The sequence below is a fragment of the Cryptomeria japonica genome, chromosome 2 (genome assembly GCF_030272615.1).
Source record: "Cryptomeria japonica chromosome 2, Sugi_1.0, whole genome shotgun sequence".
NCBI lineage: Eukaryota > Viridiplantae > Streptophyta > Pinopsida > Cupressales > Cupressaceae > Cryptomeria > Cryptomeria japonica.
This window is the reverse complement of record NC_081406.1, coordinates 137,293,022-137,314,060: the sequence shown is the minus strand read 5'-3', so window position 1 is coordinate 137,314,060 and position 21,039 is coordinate 137,293,022.

Here is a 21,039-nt window from a genome sequence, read left to right as displayed (position 1 = left end):
GCCCCTAGATCTCCAAGTGGATCATGTCTCGATCACCCTGTCACGCCTCTGCTCTCTGACCGCGATCCAGTCTCTCGAGATCGACTCGATCTCGACTGCGTAAAACTCTGCACTCGGCACTCCCTAGGCACCACAGCCTCATAATGTCGACAGTAGTACTCCACCTCCTAGGCTCTCAAAGCCAGCTCTCTCAAGGTTCTCTCATCGGACCACCTACTGCCGCTCTCTGCAATCTTGCTGTCAGGCTCGGTGGTCAGCTATGTAATCTGATGTTGCTGCACTAATAATTGTGCCTGCAGCTGCTGCACTATCACCTGTAGGGTCCTAATCTGGGCATCCTCCACATGAGTCAGAATCTGGACTCGTAGGGGTACTTGTGAAGGGGTACCCCCTGTCCCTCTACCTGTCCTCGGTGCTAATAGAGGTAGCACATCAGTCCTCCTCTGGGCTAGTTGTCTCACCTCATCAGTCCCTCCCACTGCTCCTATCACCTCTCCTACAATCCCCTCACCCCCTGCTCCAATAGCCAAACCTCCTCTACCTCTATCCATCATAGCTCATCGAATTGCTCTCTGCACCCGCACCCCTCTATCACCCCCATCTGTACCTCTGTCTCCTCTCCTCCCCTAATCTCCTCTCCCTTGTCGTCCTCCTCCACCACCTCCATCATCTCCCTCATCCCCATCTCCCCTTCCCTCCTCCTCATCATCATCAAAAGTGGGCAGCATCTCTTCTGGATCTGATATCCTCACCACGACACGAGCTGCAAACAATCCGGCAAACTCATCCGTCATACCAGTATCTAGTATCTCCGGGGCATAGTCCCATATCTGGCCGGCTAACTACACAAACTCCTCTACGGCCGCTGCACTGTCAATAGTCAGACCCCAATCTGGTATGTCCTGCCTCCGGTGTGCATACAAACAGGTCCCCTATGGTATCCCCTGCTGCCGACCATACTGCCACAAAACTCTCGTAACCAAGAATCTCTCAATCACAAATAGGGTACGACCTATCAAAAATTGGATCATGAAGACATATGGCATCTCCAACCCATCCTTGGCCCATACCTCGCAACCTGTATATGGTCACCATACGACCGTATCAATGCCATCCAATACCCTCCTCCAATGCTCCAACTTGCCCAGCTTCCGCTAGACAACTAATCCCCTGTATCCATATGCGTAGGCACGCCCAACAGGCCTATCTCTATCCACCAGTGGCCTAGCTATAGGAATGTGCTCCCAACACCATACCTGTAGAAGTGTCACTCCAGCTGACAAACTGTCGTAACCCAGGTATACTACCTCATGCAAGTCCCTATACAAATGGGCTAACATAGCCGATCCCCATGCAAACCTGCGACACTATGTCACCATCTCCTCCAACACCAATCCCCATCCTAAAGATAGTCCCTTCGACCTGCGGTCAGGACATAGAAAGCCACGTATAAAACCTGTCAATACCGATGGAAGAGGCGCATAGTCAGAATCCAGAAACTCCTGCCATGAAATCGCGTATCCTCACACTGTATCATCGTGAAATATCCGACGAAGTGCCTCTGTCCCGCCCTCCTCTGACTGCTTATAAGGTAGTAGTGCACCTACTACAGGTATGCGCAGGATCCGGTAGCAATCCTCTGGGGTCACTGTCATCTCCCCTGTGGCAAAGTGGAAGGTATTCGTGTCACTGTGCCATCTCTCTGCCAGTGTTGTAAGGAAACCCTAATTCACAGTAAACTGAGGCATATCTAATAGGGAAGACAGGCCGCATCTCTCAATAATGTCTAGATCAACATGTGCCAACCGTGGTATCAATGCCCATGGTCTAGGGAACCACTCACAATCGCTCCTGTCAAAAAAGAAAAACAAGTCCAATATTAGTTTCCTCATCAAAACATAGATATCAAAATCAAAATCACATCAAAAACCATATCATCTTGTAACACAACTCAAGTTTTCAAAAATCATATCAAACTTGTAACACAACTCAAGTCCCCACATCACATCAACTTGTAACACAACTCAAGTTTCCAACCCATATCAACTTGTAAAACAACTCAAGTTCCACAATCATATTAGCTTGTAACACAAATCAAACTCCACATATATTAACTTGAAACAATGCAAATCAAATCAAGTTTATATCAATTCCACATCAATATCTATGAATAACTTGAAAAATCGCAAATCAAACCAAGTTATATCGACACTTATATTGGACAAACTATCAAAACCATGACAGCAAACACAGAAATGAAACATTTACACCTATCCTAGCAAAACTCACCTTATCCTATCAATTTTCCTCACTCGCAAATCATCCTTTCTCGCTAAAATGACCACATGTGCTAACTAAATTTGTCTACGCACTAGATTGACTCTATGCACTAACCTATTTTCTCCATGCGCTATCCTATCTACCCCAAGCGCTAGATTAACTCTATGCGCTACCTATTTCTTCCAATGTGCCATCTAATCTACCCTAAGCGCTAAACCTATCTCATGCGCTAACCTATCCCGTGTATGCACTGCCTATCTAACCCTATGTGCTACGTCTAACCTACGCGCTACTTACCCCTACCCATGTGACCCCTTGTGCACCCAATGCGCTAGGTTTACCCTATGCACTACCCGTTAAACGCTCTGTGCTACCCTGTGTCCCTAATGCGCTAATTTACATTTATGCACTAACCTAGCAAATTTATGCGCTACCCTAAGTTTTCGGACGTTGCCCAAAATTGAAACCCTTATGCGCAACGAAATTTTTCATATGCACTAACCAACGACCCCTATGTGCTAAACCGAGAAAATCGCATGCCAAAATTCAAAACATGACCAAAAATGACAAAATCAAAAATCAAAAAGGGGTCAAAAAGGTTGACTTACAGGTGGTCCATATGCGGCAGGCCTCTGATACCTTTGAACGCGCTCAAATCGATGTGTAGAGTACGGGATAGGCATTTTGTCTTCTCTCCAAAAGCCTTCTCTCCAAAGTCAACAAGCACAAATGAGACAAAACAATACACTTTTCCCCTTTTATAGGGTGAAACAAAATTAGGGTTAGGGGATTGAGCATGTAATTCGCTCGTGGTCTTCCTCGTACCCTCGCACACATCCATATCAGGAGATGAATCAATTATTAACATTCCACATAGCCAACATTTTACAATGCAAACACAATTATCAAATCAAATCAAATTTTCCAATTTTTTGATTCATCTCCCGAGGGGGCATTATCAACATCAATTATCAAAATTGGGGCATGGCATATCTCAAAATGACATAAAAAATTTATTGGATCATAAATCACAACGACACATCATTTTCTTTGAATTAACATGTGCACACACGTCACTTCAAAGAGGGGCAAAATGTAGATGTATAAAAATGACCGTATTCCTAAATGAATATCTTATGTTCATTTCTCTATTTAATTAAATCCAATTTAATTGAATTAATCACATTCCTCTATTTAATTAAGTAAATTACTCCATTTATTTAAATTAAATTCACTAGACCTCTTTTACCATTTAATAGGATAAATCATTTTATTCAATTAAATCCCCTATCCACTTTTTAATTAAATTCAAATTTAATTAAATAGTTTATCCTAAATTGAATAAATCTAATTTATTTAATTTCCCCAATTGCAACCAAATTGAATTAAATTCATTTTATTCAATTAAATCCTATTATCCCTCCATCCACTTGCAAAATCCTACATCTCCCACTTGCTCCCTAAACCCTATTCCTAACCCTCCTTCTAGACTCTTCTAATCGTTTCCAATTAGCCTATCCCATCTCCTAAACTTTGTCACATCCCTAAGCAAGGGGAAGTCACTTCTCAAACCCTCAAAGTCTTTGAAAACCCTTAAAGGCTTCAACCACTTAACTTTGAAAGTCTCCCAAACCATTAATGGTTAACTCAACCCTCTAGCATGATTAAAGAATTTCCCTAAACTCAACCTCCATGTAACCCAAGGGTCTCATCAAGCATTTATTGCTTTGACTATGGTTATCCTTAATCCTTTGCACAAGAGTTTATCCTTTGGATAAAACCTTTATCCGATGGGTAATCCTAACTTAACCATAACCCTTACCCCCTAAGATAACCATGAGGTCTTCTCAAGCATTTAATGCTTCTTACATCTCCTCTCAACCAACCCTATGTTGCCAATTGTCACCATTTCATTGGTGAAAATTGTGAACATGGATTGAACAACTTTCAAACTCAACCCTTGATTATCTCTTTCAATCCTGGCCATTCATTGCCCTATTTTTGCTATAAATAGAGCTCTCCATCCTCCATTTTAAGAATCCAAGTCTTTAGCATCATACTTATACTAAAATCCATCCAAGCTTTAATATATCATTTGTGCTTATCATTTAGCCTCTCTTTTCAATAGGAATTAATCTAAATATGCATGTTTAGAGTATTTTCCTTATCATTTAGCTTAATCATAGACTAGTATATCATGCTAGGATAGTCTTACTACTAATCTTGTCATCTTATAATCTAGTTTATTGCATTTATAGGATCATGCATAGCTTAGAATGCATTTCATCTTAAAATCAACCAAAGCATCCCTCGTTCTTGCATTTGTCATCCCTAAACCACTTTGCTCAGTGATCTGAGAGCAAAGACATTGGTTTGAGGGACTTTGTGAGATAGAGAACCATGGAACCAACCTTGGGAAGCTGAGCCATACTTCATGACTCCGTAGCTTGCAACAAGAATTCATGTGGGTGTTTGAGCAAGGCTCCTTAGGCTTCATTTTTCACATTTCAAGTTCTATCGACCGACTTTTCTCGCATACAATCTGTACTTTAAAATTGAAATTGATAACATTTTGATTGTTGAAGTCTTTGTTGATGACATTATCTATGGTGGTGATGATGATATAGGTATGAAGTTTGTCGGTGATATGCAGAAAGAATTTGAGGTGTCTATGATTGGTGAGATGAAGTTTTTCTTAGGTTTGTAGATTACACAGATAGGAAAAGGTATCTTTATATCTCAAACTAAGTATGTGAAGGAACTGTTGAAGAATTTTGGACTAGATGATTCCAAACCGGTTGGAACTCCTATGGTGATTGGTTGTAAACTTTCCAAAAATGATGAATCTCCTAAATCTAATCAAAGTTTGTATAGATCTATGGTTGGTGGACTGCTATATCTTAATTAGACTAGGCCTGACATTATGTATGTTGTGTGTATGGATTCTAGATATCAAGTTGATATGAAGGAGAGTCATGTCACTACTATTAAGAGGATATTCAAATATCTAAAGGGAACTATGGATTATGGTTTATGGTATCCGAATAATGATGATTTCATGTTATGTGCTTACATTGATACAGATTGGGTTGGTGATGTTGATGACCAGAAGAGTACTATCGGTGGAGCATTCTTTTTAGGTAAAAAGTTGGTTTCATGGGCTAGCAAGAACCAAGATTCAATATCTTTATCTACTGTTGAAGCTAAGTACATTGTTGTTGCTAGTAATTGAACTCAAATAGTTTGGATGAAGCAAATGTTGAAAGATATCAGAGTTATTCATGATGAGCCTGTTGTTTATATACCATGATAATTCCAGTGCTATAAACATGTCAAAGAATCTGATGCAGCATTCAAAGTCTAAGCATATATCGATCAAATATAACTACTTGAGAGAGCAAGTCAATGAAGGGAAGGTAAAGTTGGAGTATGTATCTACAAAGGAATAAATTGTCGATATTTTCACTAAACCTTTGCCTACAGATGCATTTGTCTATTTGAGAGACAAGTTAGGGGTATCCACCCCTCCTAATGAGAATAAGATGCATTGAGTTTCATCAATCCGGTGGAATTCGGAGCCTTATTCTTTTATCTGGATTCTTGAGTTGATGTTGCTCCTTTGTTGGAGTAGTCTATTGATTTGGTTGTGTATCCAAAGGGGAGAGAGATTCATGATTTTGTATTGGGAGAGAGTTTGATTCTATTTTGGAGATCTTTGGCATTATTGTCAAAGGGGGAGAGAGATCATGTTAAAAAATTGTTTTATCTATTTTGATCGTAGGGGGAGTTTGTTGGTGATATCTTCTTTCTTTGCATTGATTATTTTTCACATTCATATGTTGTCATCAATGCCAAAGGGGGAGATTGTTGGATTTGGTTGTTGTCATTGCTACTGCTAGGATATTTTGTTGTCATTGATGTCAAAATATTCCTGTGATTTATTCCGGTGATTTTGGAAAGAGTTTTTGATCTGGTTTTAAAGTTCGGTTTTGTTGATCACTGTTTTGCAGAATCCAGTGTTTCCTCTGGTATATTCCGGTGTGATCAGATCTTGTGCTGAGACTTTGGGATATTGTTTGGGATGATCTTATGCATCTTTATTTCTAATGGTTCATGATTTGGTGCTCCACAAGTTATCTTTCTTCATGACATTTGTCGATTGGTTGTGTTCTTGAGCTTTCTAGATGTTGATCGATGAAGCTTTGAAAAGTGGTGTTGGTACAATTGTTCTAGATGGTTCCAACGGGCTTGTTGGTGTTTCCTAGTCATTTCCTATTTGTTTTTCTAATCCACATTTATCGTTGTGCGATTTTTTGGTGATTTCTGTGAACCGGTGATGATTTTTGTGTTATGCGGTATTTCTGGTGGTGTAGCGTGTTGCAGTTGATCTTGGCATGATTTCTGGTAAATGTGATCATTTCAAAATTTGAATTAGGTCTATGTTATGTAATGTAAATCATTATATTGGTTTGGTGATCAATCTTTGTATCGTGTAATACAATTTTTATCATTATGAGTTGAGGGTTGAGGGTTGAGCCGACCTTGTTGTCAAGGTTGATGATTTGTATTTATAGGTGAGATACTTATGTAATTTAGGTGTCGGTATTGTGTCTGCATTATCAGAGAGAGGTGATTGTGCGAACAAGAGACTTATCATTTAGTGTAGTGTTGAGGTGAGATTAGTGATGCAGAGCAAACAAATGTGCTTAACCAGAACTGTCATCAAGCATTTGTAGATGCTATCTGTAGACGTATAAAAATGACCATATTCCTAAATGAATATTCAATGTTCATTTTATTCTCATTCCTCTATTTAGTTAAATCTAATTTAATTAAATCACCCACATTCTTCTATTTAATTAAATAAATTATTCAATTTATTTAGTTAAATTCACTTAAGCCCTTTATGTCATTTAATTGAATAAATTATTTTATTTAATTAAATCCCTTCTCCCTAATTTTTAATTAAATTTGCATTTAATTAATAATTTACCCCAATTAAATAAATCTAATTTATTTAATTTCCCAACTTGCAACCAAATTGAAATAAAGCAATTTATTTTGATTAATCCTATTATTCCTCATCCACTTGCATTTTCCTAGATCTCCCACTTGCATCCTAACCCTCTTCCTAATTTCTTCTAGAATTCATCTAATCCTAATCAATTAACCCAAACCCATTCATTATCCCCTTTCCCTAAATTTGAGGATGTCACTTCTCAAATTTGGAGGAAAGTCTTCAAAAGGCATTAAAGCCTTTATGTCTTCAACAAGCTAACTTATTGAATACCCCCAAATTTGGAAGGACTCTTACAAATTTGTCCCCAAAGTCTTCAACCCCTTAGTGGCATGGTTAGAGACTTTTTGCCTAGCTTAACCCTCATCTAACCCCAGGGTCTCATCAAGCATTTATTGCTTTGACCATGGTTATCCTTTTAACCTTTGCACAAGAGTTTATCCTTTGGGTAAAAGCTTTATCCAATGGATAACCCTAACCTAACCTTAACCCTTACCCCCTAAGGTAACCTTCATGTCTTCTCAAGCATTTAATGCTTCTTGCATCTCCTCTCAAGCAGTCTTATGTTGACAATTGTCACCATTTCATTGGTGAGAATTGTAAACATGGATTGATAACTTTCAATCTCGACCCTTGATTAACTCCTTCAATCTTGACCATCCATTGCCCTATTTTCACTATAAATAGAGCTCTCATTCCTCCATTTTAAGGATCCATTCAAGCTTTTAGTATCTCATTTATGCTCAAATTTATCAATACATCTAGCTTCTCTTTGTAATAGGAATTAATCTAATAAGCATTTTAGATTATTTCCTTTATCAACTAGTATATCATGTTAGGATAGTATCGCTACTAACCTTGTCATCTTATAATCTAGTTTACTTTATTTGTAAAATCATGCATAGATAGGATGCATTTCATGCTAAAATCAATCGAAAGCATCCCTCGTTCGTGCATTCATCATCCCTAAGTCACTTTGCTCAGTGATCTAAGAGCAAAGGCATTGTCTTGAGGGACCTTGTGAGATAGAGAACCATGGAACCTACCTTGGGAAGTTGAGTCATTCTTCATGACTCCATAACTTTTACCAAGAAGTCTTGTGGGTGCATTGATGAGTCTCTTTGAACACATTTTTCACATTTTAAGTTTCATCGACCCGCTTTTCCCGCACACATTTTTGGCGCCCACCGTGGGGCACTACCCCATTAATCAAATCAGTTTTTGAAAATAATCACTTTTGCAGGTACGTGGGAAACAGGAATCAACGCGTGGGGAACATCCCTTAGCACATCTAGTTAATCTTCTAGCGCATCCGACTCACTGTTTTGCATGTGGGACTCATTCCCCAGCGCATGCAGACCATCACTTAGCGCATCAACTTTACTAACATTTTCCTATAGGTCTCGGGGTAGGAAAACAACAGAGAAACGCATTTCGAAAATAGTTCAGCGCATTGGGTTTGTCTGAGAGCGCATCCCAGTCATCTTGTAGCACTTACAGTCCTTTCTGTAGCGTATCATAGATAGAAAACAAAAATTAAAATTGTAACCGAGTTTAAATTTAGACTTATTGAAGTCCACAAGAGCAAAAATATGTCTAACTATTTTAAATCGGTATTTTGCAGGATTTCTAACATCTTATTGCAGGGAGGAGCTTAGTGTTATTTTTAGAATTATAAATAGTTTAAATTTTTACTAACTTATTTAAGTTAGTTAGAATTTAAAGTCTTTTTAATTCTTGTTAGATAAAATTGAACTCACCTTATTTGGGCTATAAAAAGAACCACAAAAACAATCTTTTCTTGCATTTTTTTAGAAGAGAAATTTTCAATTGGGCTCTAAAAGAACAAAACAATTTTTCCATTTTTGCAAACAAAGGTGTTTATAAAGAACTTCACCATCCTTTGGTGCATAAAAGGATCCACTTCAAGTTTTTGCAAAGTACAAGAATCACACATGTCCAAAATAATTTGCAACTAGAGAGGGAAGATCTTCCCCTTTTGATCGATTTCTTTTGTTGACCAAACATAGAATTTACTTTGTTGACCAGTTCTTTTTCATAGATCAGAAAATCATTGCCTTAAAAGGATAAAATAAACACCATGTTTTTGAGGAGCAACATCTCCATATAGATTTTAGCAAATCATTGAAGTGAAAAGTTAAAAAGATCCTTGTTTGCCTTATCTCGAAAGTGGAAGGAATATGCTCTCCCCTTAACTGGGTGATCAAAAAGTGAGACCACTCTTACGCTTTCAGTGATATTGCATTAAATCCTTTAGCAGGCCTGCCTTCTCGAGGGGTTGAAAAAATCTTAAAGCCATTATTTGGCTGGTGTAAAGGGAACGACCTAAGTGGGGAACGACTTTGAAGTCAAGTGTTCCAACCCACTATAATCAAAAGAGGAAAGTGACGAAAGTCCTTTTCAATGGTTGCACGCAGCGATTAGCCTTCCCCTAGTATCCTTGTGATACGTAAAGTTTTTGTTCTAAAGGTTGTGAAGCCTCCTAAGGGAGTTTATCACTGATAGCCGAACGGGAAGCCTAATTATGAACTTTAGCATATAAACTTTGAGCCGAGTCAGTATCCACACATTTGTAATATCATAGTGCAAGGGTGGGGAAGAATCTGCCCCCAAGATCGCTCACCATATATCTCCCAAGATAATTACTCAATTGTGAAGCAATTCACTTTGGTTTAGTTTCTGGCAAAAGGCAAAAAAATGGGCGCCCCTAGGGGGTGACACGGCTGTTTGAGCTGACGGAGTATCGAGACTAGTGGGCTATGATATTGCTTATGACCCTTGAATAAAGAGTCTGACTAAAGTGCATGTTGTATCTAAACCTGTCAAAACATTGAGGATTTGAACATATCCTCAATGAACATACACTCATTGTTTAGATTAAGAAAAATGGTTGTCTCTTTTGTGTTGTGTTTTCATCTGTTACTTCAGAAAATCATCCATCATCACTGAAAACTAAAAAAAAACTTCAAAAGTTGTAGAAAACGACCAATTCAAACTATCAAGGTAGTTTAGCATTTAAGAGCAACTTTTTGGTGCGTAGAAACCATCTTTTGGTGCATTCAACCTTTATCTTAGCGCATTAAGTCTTAACGTTAGCGCTTCACAGAAATCCAAAACTAGCGATTTAAGGTAGTGCCTTTTGAAAATAGTCTGGCGCATTGAAGCATCAGCTTAGCACGTGGAGACCAAACTTAAGCGCGTAACAATCAACAGTTAGCACATTGGCGGCCCATATTAGCACATAATCTTTTGAACCGAGGAAAAATCAAAGCAAACCAGTTAGCGCATCACAAGGGGCAGTGTAGCACGTGGGGTCTTTTCTCTAGCGCATTAAGAAATTTTTGTAGTGCATTGCGTCTTTGTCTTAGCGCATAGCCAAAACCAAGAAAACAGGGGCCAAAACAGAGGTCATTTTTGAAAAATTCGAAAACAATTTCGGGAGCTTTCCTTCCTCACCCTGAACTTCATCAAACTGGAAAATCAAAAACAGAGTATCAAAAACTATTCTCAAAGCAAGTTTTCCATCGAACAAAATTGTCCAAAATCTGAAAACTAGTCACAAGATAACACACATCTCTCCTATCAAAATCAGGAAACCTCATCACAAGTATCAAACAGGTCCTTCAATCAAACAGATTTCTATCCAAAAACACACTTGTTTTAAAACTCCAAGTTGTCAAATCGAGTTTCCATATCAGGAAAGCTCGTATTCCATATTTGACACGCTTTGTCGTGAGGGGGTATCTAAACCTTCATTTTGATAAAGTAAAACTTAAGTTTCCAAAACAAGCTAAACTAAATCCTAAACAAATCAAAGGAAACCATTGATCATTTTTGCATGACTAATCCTCATATTCTGAGAAGAAAGAACATTTATCATAACACTAAGTTGAAGAAACAACAACCCAGTTCTTTGAAACTTGCCAAATGAAATAAATTTTTATACATCAATCGCCAACTCTTCAAATCTCATCGAACATTCCTTCATCATATGCGCTTGTATCTTCAAGACAAAACAAACAAATTTGACAGAGAACCATTAAGGAGTAGAGGATTTTGTCAAAAGTTAGCATTCAGTCAACATCTAAATCAAGGAGGAAAGATCAATCCGTCCTTATTCCCCGAAGAGTGCATCACTTACAACATACCCCGATTTGAACCACCAACCCCTGAACAAAACATCGAAGAGGAGTTCGTTCCTTTTGTCACAGAAAGCTTTTATTAGATGCCTGTTGTTACTCGCTCTCAACGAAACAAACAAAGTGAAATGCAACCAGAGTCCAGCATGAATCGAATATTATCAAATCCTTTTGAGTGTCCAAATCTAGAGGACACCAAAATTTCTAAGGAACTCCTCCAAGAATGTCAAGAAAGTGCTTCATTTCAAAAACTTGTGGAAAGACTCATGGAAAACGACAAGGAAAAATATCTACTCATGCTCACAAGCAAAGGAGTTAAACTTTCTGAAGACTTTGACACAGAAATTTTTAGAACAAGGTCTCGACATTATGATTATCAAGAATGACAAAGAGAGGAAGAAGCTTGTGACCCTGAACAAAACATACATGAGCAAAATCTACCAGAACAGAACTTGCCCGAGCAAGATATCCCTGAGCAAAACATATCATTCCACACACCATTTCATCTTAGAACTAATACAAGGGAAGAACCCTTCCCTCAGCAAAATAATGCACCTTTGATTGCTCTCACTCAACAAATGCAAATGTTACAAAGACAAATGCAAGAGATGCAACAAGGGACAATAGTACGGTACTCCTTAACTGAAATTTGTCCTTATCCTTTTGACAGATGGTTAAACATGGTGCCTTTTCCCCCAAACTCAGACATTCCCAAATTCGACAAATATGATAGGAAAAGCGATCCCCGTGATCATTTTCGGGAATTTTGTACCATGAGTCTTGACTTTGCCCATGATGACACCTATTTGATGAGGTTATTCCCAAGAAGCTTGGGAGGACAAACAATGGAATGGTTATCCAAAATCACACCTCCTGTCAGATCATTCGAAGAATTAGTCAACAAATTCATAACTCAATATTCCTACAACATTCAACATGCTATCACTATGCTAGATGTTTGTAATACCAAGCAGAAAAATAATGAAACATTCATGGTATTCCTTCAACATTGGCGACGTATGGTTTCAAGATATCCTCGAGATGTGCCCGAAAATGAAAAGATGGAAATTTTCATCGACAAATTTAATAGTGAGATGAGTTACATACTCAAGCTTCAATGCATACCATCTTTTGCCAAATTGATTGAGAATGACATCCAAGTAGACGAGGCACATGTCAAGAAAGGAACATTGAAATTCTTCAAAGAAGGAACAAATTCATCCAACTACAACAACCAAAACAACAACAACTTAGACAAATCCAGGTTCTGGACCTGAAACAAAAACAACGGAAATGAAGGAGGAAACGAATCAAATGATGCAAAATCCAAGCAACTCATGCTAGCATTATTAGGTAATCCTCAAGCTACAAAGAATCCCAAAGGTGATAACCAAGGTACTAACACTTATGCACCAAATACCAATCAAGATCAACTCAACACAAACAACACCAACAATACCCAGAACAATAATACCAATCGAGGACCTAATCAAAACTCATGAGGTAACGCAAACAACTTTCAAAAACGCATTTACACGCCACTAGGGCAATCCTTGGAATCAGCATTCAGAGAACTCCTAGCAAACAAAATTATCTCCTTACCTACAATCAATAACTTTGAACCACAAATCAAACCACCCTGGTGGAATGACTCACACTTTTATGATTTTTATCACAAAAAAGGTCATCAAACAAATGATTGCATGAGACTGAAAAACATTGTTCAAGACATGATTGATAGAGGCGATTTAACAGTCGATGGTCTCAAGACAAATGGTGACCATGGCACCTTTAAGAATCCTCCTCCCAACTACAACAAGGATGGAGCTTCAACATCAAATGATACACATGGAGCTTGTATCAATCATGTATATAATAACACCATCAATCATATATCAACTGAGGACAATCAAGTAAACATCATCACAATCAAGGAAAAGCGTGAACATGAATCCGTCAACGTAACAACCAGAGCTCAAAAATATGTCTTGAAGGGGCATACGTCAACAACAAACACCATACCAAAAATTCAATATGATCTAGTCAGTCAACTGCGCAAAAATCCTACTCAAATATCTATACTAGAGTTGCTGAAACTTTCACCAAAACACAGACATCTTGGAACAAGCATTATTGGAAACAAATGTACCTCAAGATGTGGATGCTGACAAATTCCAAGCCATGGTAGCTCATATGACAAGGCCTCATAACCTTACATTTTCTGAGCATGATAATATCTCATTGAGCCATCCACACAATACTCCACTCCACATTGAAGTCATTATTTTTCAGATATCGAGTCAAAAGAGTATTAATAGATGGAGGAGTTGGACTCAATATTTGTACCTTAAAACTTATCCGTGCATTAGGCTTCTCTGAGCAATCTATTGATCCATGCAAAAAGATCATTGTCAAAGCATATGATGATGAAGAAATATCATCTAAGGGAACTGTAATGTTGCCAATTCAAGTAGGACCAATACAAAAGAACACTATGTGCCAAGTCTTAGACATAGACCTCACATACAATATCTCATTTGGTCGACCTTGGATACATGAAATGCAAGCAGTACCTTCTACTTATCACCAGTGTGTTAAGTTCCCTTACAATGGACATGAGATTTCTATATCAATAGATCATAACCCATTTCAACATTGTAATGCTATGGGGGCAGCCCATTAAGACAGCCTGGTTCCACATAATAGAGAAAAACAAAGTTCCTCAGCACCAGATCTTCAGCAAGAAAAGTCTACATCACTATCTATAGATTTCAAGCAGAAAATGAAAATCAAAAAGCAAGGCATGGGAGAATACTCTTTGGAACCCATGTGTTTGGCCAACTTACCAGCATCACCTAAATCTCATGGATTACCTACAACATCAACACATCAAGCAAACCAACCCATCACCAAGTTTGATGGCAAATTTATCCAACTAGGCATTCTAGCACATGAATCAGAGGAAAAAGACATCCTTAGTTGGCTATACAAGGTTGAGGAAGAAGACAAAGTGGCTACTGTGGACGTAGCTATACCAACACACCTATATGGAAAAGGTTACTTGATCATGCAACAAATGGGATACAATGGCAAAGGACCTATTGGTAAACATCAGGAAGGCGTCACAGAACCATTAGATCCTCCTTCACAATTCAGTAAAGACAAAGAACGATTGGGCTATGAATACATTTTACCACCAAGGAAGACACCAAGCAAATACCAAAAACCTCAGTAGAAAGCAAAGAAGAAATACAAGGAGGACTTCTGGTAGGAGGCACTATTTGAGTCAGCTAAGACAATACACAAAGAACGTGAAAATCAAGAATGAAAGCAATATCAAAGGAAGCCCATCAATCAAAAGAAGGAAGCATCTACTGCAGAAGCACATCATATTCAAGAACCAATATCCAACAAAGAGGAATCACCTCCTAGTAACATCATTCCTCCCCAAGGAGAGATAGTATACGAACAAATGCAAAGAGTGGAAGCAGGATCTGACACAGAATCAGAGAAAACTATCAAACTTATATCAATTATCAAAGACCTGTTCTCACCCTACAACATACCAGTCCACAGCACTGCCAGAATCTGGGATAATACCTATGAGACTGATTCCAATGAATATGAATGGGGCAGCTGTTCTAATGTTACTGAAGATATTGATGCAAATGACAGTCATACACCCATCTCTCAAGAAGAACACGACACAGAATCTAGACCACTTGAATTTGGTCCACAAAATATCTATGATGCCAAGGAAAATGAGCATCAACAATACAAGCAAGTCTACACAGAAGACGATACCATCGAAGACCTCGACGAAATCCTTAACTTCTTTAACACCCAGGCCAACCACGATGATACCTCCATCCTGACACTTACAGCAGTTGAACTTGATCCACCTAACGAATCCTTACCACTTGTCTTTCCTAACCTCATAGACTGGGACGAACCTGAAACTCATGATATAGCAATTTTCCCAAATGACGAATCCATTATCCATTACTTGTGTATCGTTAACCCAGAAATAGACTCTACCAGTGAACAAAGTAACGACATCTACAATCAGGGGAGTGCCAAGTCTCTCAGTCGCAAAAATGAACAACATAAAAGATCTACTGCTGAAAACTAGTCAATGGCAACAATAGATCATGAAAAAGTTAAAATAAAGGACGCATCTAAAGGTGAAAACCTTTTTAAGGCACCTAAAGATGGGAGACTTGACACTCTTCCTGAGAATTATCATGAGCGATCACCCATATTGATTGAGCTCACTCAATCAATCAACATTGGTACTACAGAAGTAGCCAAAAATATACACCTTGCAGAATCTAACAGAGGAAGAAAGATCAGAGTTTATCAAAAAATTTAAAGAAAAGCAAATCAACTTTGCTTGGTCATATGCAGATATGCCTGGGATTGATCCACAGTTAATCATGCATCACTTATCCATTACTCTAGGAGCTAAGCCAGTCAAGCAAAAACTACGAAAGATGAATCCACATGTGGCACTCATGGTTAAAGTTGAGCTGAAGAAACTATTAGACATCGGATTTATTCGACCTATCGACTATGCTGAATGGATTTCCAACATCGTACTAGTATCAAAACTAGATGGCAGTATCAGAATATGCACTGATTTTAGAGATGTCAACAAAGTCTGTCCAAAGGATGACTTTCCTTTGCCCAGTATCGACATAATTGTAGACCTCACAGCAGGCCATGCAATGCTATCACTAATGGACGGTTTTTCAGGCTATAATCAAATCAAGATAGCCCTAGAGGATCAAAATAGAATAGTGTTTACCTATCCTTTGGGAACGTACTATTGGAATGTCATGCCATTTGGCTTAAAGAATGCAAGAGCAACTTATCAATGAGCAATGGCAACAATCTTTCATGACATGATGCATACCTTCATGGATGACTATGTGGATGATTTACTAGCTAAATCATTCACCAGGGCAAAATATTTAAACATCTTAGAAAAAAAATTTGACAGATTGGAAAAGTTCTAAGTCAGGCTCAACCCTAAGAAGTGTGTCTTCGGGGTTACATCAGGCAAGTTACTAGGCTACATAGTTTCAGCTAAGGGTATTGAAGTGGATCCAGCAAAAGTACAAGCCATAATGGAGATGCCACCACCAAAGAACATCAGCCAGCTCAGATCTCTACAAGGATGGCTCCAATCAATCAGGCGATTCATCGCTCAACTAGCAGATAAAAGTCTACCGTTCAATCATTTGCTACATAAAAATGTACCATTCAGATGGGAAGCCAAATACGCAGAATCACTCTATCAAATCAAGCAATATCAAATTGACCCACCAGTTCTAGTACCACCAATAGCAGGGAAGCCACTCATTCTCTATATTTCAACAACAGATATAGCACTGGGGGCATTATTAGGACAAGAAGATCAACAAGGCAAGGAACGAGCTATATATTACATCAGTAGGAGATTGAACGGATATGAACTCAACTATACATTCATTGAGAAGGCTTGTCTAATAGTGGTATTTTCCTCTCAAAAGTTCTGACACTACATGCTAGCTCACACAATTAAGCTAGTTGCAAAAATTGATCCTCTCAAATATTTACTCAGTAAAGAAACTCTTATAGGAAGATTGGCTAAATGGGTCATGATTCTTAGTGAATTTGATATCCACTATACAGAGCGACGAGCTATCAAAGGATAAGCAATTGCAGATCAACTGCTGAAGCGCCACTACCTGGAAAACAACCTATGGAGATCGAATTTCTGGACAAGGATGTTCTTGCTATTTCCATCAAACAATGGACCCTATACTTTGATCGATCCTATACTCAACATGGCTCAGGTGTTGGCATTCTGTTCATCACTCCTAAAGGCCACACCATACCAAGATCATATCGGCTCATGTTTCCATGCATAAATAACGTTGTTGAATATGAGGCACTGGTTATAGGCATCAAAATGACCGTGGAATGGAGAATCACAGAATTAAAAGCCTACGGAGATTCACAACTAGTCATCAATCAAATCAACAATGACTATCAGATGAAGGACGACAAGCTGCTACCATACAAGCGAATGGTGGATGATTTCAAACAATATTTTGTACACATCACCTTCAAGCAAATACCAAGGTTGGACAACAGAGTAGCCGATGCAATGGCTACTATCGCTTCACTACTACAAATTCCAGAGCAACAAAATCTTTACAAGTTTCTGGTAGAGCAACTGTTCTCCCCGGCCTATGACCATTATGATTCCCATGTTATCTATGCCTTGACCGGTTCTGACTCTCTATTATATGGACCGATATATGACTATCTTAAGAGAAATATCCTACCCATTGACCTATCCCGGAACCAAAAACACAACTTTATCCGGCAAGCCGCCCGTTATACTCTCACTGCTGATACTTTGTACCGTCGAGGTCTAGATGGTACTCTTCTTCGTTGCCTTGATCGTAATGAATCTGACTCTTCTTTACAAGAGCTTCACGAAGGTATCTATGGCACACATTCAAGTGGTCCTACTCTGGCTAAAAAACTTCTAAGAATGGGATATTACTGGCCGACAATGGAAAAAGACTCTTATCATTTTGCAAAGTGTCCTAAATGCCAAATTCATGGCAATCTTATACATGCACCAGCACAGAAACTGTAGCCATTCACAAAATCCTGGCCCTTTTGCCAGTGGGGATTGGACATAGTCAGAAAAATTCATCCTTCATCTTCAAATGGACACAAGTTCATTATCACTGCAATAGGATACTTTACCAAATGGATTGAAGCGGTCCCCATGACCACAGTGACTGGGAAACAAATCGCCTCTTTTATCCTCAATTATCTGATCTGCAGATATGGCATTCCAAGTTCCATCATCATAGATAATGGATGACCTTTCAAAAACCAAGATATGTGAGAACTATGTGAAAAATTCAAAATCCAACATCGTTTCTCTACACCTTAATACCCACAGGGGAATGGTCCGGCAGAAGCATCCAACAAGACAACATTGAAAATCCTAAAGAAAATAGTGAATGATGCAAGCAAAGATTGGCATGTACAACTCAATCTAGCACTTTGGGCATACAGAACTAGCATCCGCACACCTACGAGAGCTACACCATATTCATTAGTATATGGATCAGAGGCAATTTTACCCCTGGAGGTAGAAATTCCATCTCTTAGAGTCTCTTTGAAAGGCCTAATTCCAGATGAAGAGTATCAAGTCAACCGACTGCAAGAGATAGAACTTCTAGATGAAAGATGCCAACATGCCTACACTCACCTCAAAGCATATCAACAACGCATGTGTAGAAGCTACAACAACAAGGTCATTCCCAGAATTTTTAAAATTGGTGACCTAGCACTCAAGGAAAATCCTAGAAATCAACAAGATCGGGAAAAGAAATGGAAATTTGACCCTAATTGGTTAGGTCTCTATGTCATCATATCAATCTATGGATCAGGTGCCTATCAGCTAACAACTTCAGAAGGGGATGTGCTTGATGAACCAACTAATAGCATCCATCTGAAGAAATACTACACTTGAGCAGTCTAATGCACGGAAAAGTCAAAAAATCAAAAAATATCAAAAATCAAGAAAAAGCAAATAAAAAGGTACAATAAAAGCAACTGGTGAAAACCTAGCAACAGGCGCTATTGTGAGAGGATAGCTTCTCCATTTATCTTTACTACCAAACTAGTATATCCACAGTCAAGCACTATTGGTCATCGCCCGACATTTTTATCGCATTATCTAGGACATACTTAGAGTAGTCACTATCTTGGTTTATCCAAATATCATTTCCTTATATCCCACCATGGCTTGGTAATCACTGTTCCAATCCAGAGGAAAACTCAGCTAGGGGCAGCATTGATTAGAACTTGCAGCAAATTCAAGACATCAAAACTTGTAGCAAACTCAGAACATCATATCCAGCAAACAAACTCAACAATCACAAAACCACACATTGATCACTTAACTGGATTCACAAAATATGATGGATGATTTTCTAAAGTATCAAATGTTTGCATCTTGCATGAAGTTTTGAGTATTTTGCACTTGAACTTTTTGAATTATTGGATCCTCTACATTTTCTCAACAATGCTTCAAGCTAGAGAAAGTCGTGAGGACTCCAATATTTTTTAGTTTTCTGTCTCTGAGGCGATCATTTGTATTATGAAAATACTTGTCTCGAGACGTGATTCACCACATATAACTAAAGACATGATTCCACTTTGCGCATACAACTGGTTTAATCTTGTCTGTTTATACGCAATCCGCACTCAAGTCGTCCTGGTTCAATTATACCTTGACGCTTGTGCTATCTTGCAAAATCAAAAATCATGTAAATTTTTCTCAGGTCATTATGGCTCAATTATACCATTATTCTTGTATAAATTTTCAACATATCCCAAACAAATCAATGCTCAATGATGATACCTACAAAGAAAGCAAAAACATGTGACTATACAGGGATGACCAATGCAGAATGAGGATGCTCAAATTAATTAGTATCATATCATTTTACAATTAGTTGCATATCATTTTAATCTTGCATTAGTATCATCTCAATGCATATCATATCATACATCTCATTTTCAAGATACATCTCATAGCATATCATATCATACATCTCATTTTCAAGATACATCTCACAGCATATCATATCATACATCTCATAAACATCATGCATTAACACATCATATTCATCAACTCTCAACGCACATACATCTAAGCATTGATCATCATCATAAAAGCATCAAAATCTTATAGAAAGCATCATCCATTACACATCACATGAGGATCAAGGAAAATGGTGTCATATATATCTCAAAAATGAACAATATACAAAATATGTCATGTCTATGCCAATACAACAAAATGATCAAAATACAATGGAGACAACGTCTCTCAGGTATGACTATCTCCTGAAGGGGGTGGTTTTGCTGCTAATGTCCCAACACCTGGATCTCCAGGTGGATCCTGTCTAGGAGGCCCTGTCATGCCTTTGCTCTCTATCCTCGACCCAGTCTCTTGAGTTCAACTGGATCTCGAAGCTGTAAAACTCGGCACTCAGCACTCCCTGGGCACCGCATCCTCATAATGCCTCCTATAGTACTCTACCTCCTTGGCTCTCAATGCCACCTCTCTCAGGGTATCTCTCATCGAGACACCCACCGTCGCTCTCTCCAAAGCCTTTGCTCGAGCCTCAGATCGACCTAACCGTTCCAAAACTGTATCTCGCTCCATGGCCAGCTATATAATCTGTCATTGATGCGCCAATAGTTGTATTTGTAGGTGCTACACTGATAACTGCAGTGACCTAATCTGTGTGTCCTCCCGGTGCATCAGAATCTGCATCTGGATGGGTACCTGTGAAGTGGTACCCCTATCCCTCTCCCTTTCCTCAGTGCTGGTGGGGGTAACACATCAGCTCTCCTCCTCTAAGTCGGTCGTCTAAACTCGTCAGTCCCTCCCACCGCTACTATCACCTCTCCAACTCTCTCCTCACCCCCAGCTCCAATAGCCAAGCCTCCTCTCCCTCTATCCACCACCGCTCGTCGCACAACTCTCTCTACCCG